The sequence below is a fragment of the Chrysochloris asiatica genome, unplaced genomic scaffold, assembly GCF_000296735.1.
Source record: "Chrysochloris asiatica unplaced genomic scaffold, ChrAsi1.0 scaffold00126, whole genome shotgun sequence".
Lineage (NCBI taxonomy): Eukaryota > Metazoa > Chordata > Mammalia > Afrosoricida > Chrysochloridae > Chrysochloris > Chrysochloris asiatica.
The window spans coordinates 185,589-187,368 of record NW_006408644.1 but is presented as its reverse complement, the minus strand read 5'-3'; the positions used below and the strand labels follow the sequence as shown (position 1 = coordinate 187,368).

The 1,780-nt window shown below is 47.6% G+C and overlaps 1 pseudogene; it reads left to right on the top strand.

Moving 5' to 3' along the window:
- Positions 1-630: 630 nt before the first annotated feature.
- Positions 631-1,258, top strand: LOC102818536 (annotated as a pseudogene).
- The last annotated feature ends 522 nt before the right edge of the window (positions 1,259-1,780 follow it).

The following is a 1,780-nucleotide window of genomic DNA, read 5'->3' as shown; positions in this document are numbered from 1 at the left end:
TTGAAGGCCAGGATGGCCAAACTTCGCCTCTCATACTTCAGACATGTAAAGTGGGACAACTTGCTGGAGAAGGACATCATGTTTGGTAAAGTGGAGGGTCAGAGAAAAAGAGGAAGACCCCCAGTGAGATGGATTGGCAAAGTGGCAGCATCAATGGGCTCAAGTGTGACAATTGTGAGGTTGGCCCAGGATCAGGTAGTGTGTCGTTCTGTTGTTCATAGGGTTGCTATGTGTCGGTACCTAACAACATGAGTCAGAATTGGCTCAATAGCACTTAACAGCAACAACAACCACAACATATATGTGAATTCATCCTCTGGAACAGACAAGATATACTAGTAACAGTTGAATTCATCCAGTTAAACATTTGTTTTCTTAGAAATCACAAGGAATTTCACCATTTTCTCAAGTTGAAATAACTGACTGAAAAATTAAAGCCTTGACTTGCAATATTGAAAGATTCTATGGGCAAAATGTTGAATGATGAAGAAAGCCCCAAAAGAAAATGGAGGAGGCTGCCAGGAGTAGTAGGTAGGCCATGGCCGTGGGGCTGGTGTTCGCCTCACGGAATGGACCAGCCGGCGCGTATTGGCCCTGCCGTCTGGGCCGCGCACCCCGCGTCCTGCCAGGATGGTGAACCTGACGGCCATGGTGCGACGCCAGCTGCTGAGAAAGTGATGGGTGCTCCTTCTGGTCTTCGGGCTCTCGCTCATCTATTTCCTTAGCAACACCTTCAAGCCGGAGGAGAGAGCAGTGAGAGATCAGAATCTCCTCCAGGTTCAAGATCATGATCAATCAACCCACTCTCTGGAAAGTGCAGTTTAACTTGGACAATAGCAGTCTGCCAAGTAACCAATAAGGGAACTCCATTCAAGGGAAGCACCTCATCACAGATGAACTCGGATACATTTGTGAAAGGAGGGACTTGCTGGTGAATGGCTGCCGCAATGTCAATGTCAGCATCCCTAGCACAAAGCAGTATTGCTGCAATGTCTGCGTGTCCAAAGGCTGCTGCAGTGCGTAGGAGTACTGTGTGTCTTGCTGCTTGCAGCCCAACAAGCAACTTCTCCTGGAGCGCTTCTTCAACACAGCAGTGGAGGCATTCCAGAACCTCTTCATGGCCATCGAAGATCACTTTGAATTGTGCTTGGCTAAATGCAGAACCTCATCCCAGAGCGTGCAGAATGAGAACACCTATAGGGATCCTGTAGCCAAGTACTGCTATGGAGAGAGCCCTTCTGAGCTCTTTCCTGCGTGATGGATGCGGAGGGCCCTGATGGCAGACAGCCGCCCTCAAGCCAGATGTCAGTGTTCACTCTATTGCCCCGGAGGAAGACAAGGTGCCTGAGGAAATCTAGGCTTTGCCCCCTTCTCGTGGTGTTCTCTGTGGCTTCACTCAGTACCTGGATTTTCCCTGATGGAACGCCAATCCTTCCCACCCAGAAAAGACCAAAATGTGGCCTGAGCTTTCCGTGCAGTTTCCTTTCTTGGATGACTCTGCCTCTGTGTGTGCAAAGGGAAGCGTGACTTGTGTTATACCTCCACGTTGGCGTTCCAGCTTTCACTCACACTGTGGACCTGGGCCCTTCCACTGTAACACTTATTGGATTTCTGTAGTATAGTGAGAAAGGTAAAATGTTTGGTGTAGGAAAATGCCTTGTCTTTCTAGTGGAGTACATTCAAAGAAATTTGTTTGTTTTTGTTCTTATGTTTCATGAGCTGAATGTTCCTTTTGTTCAGATAAAATGTTTTGTCTCTTAGAACATGGAAAAAAGAAAGA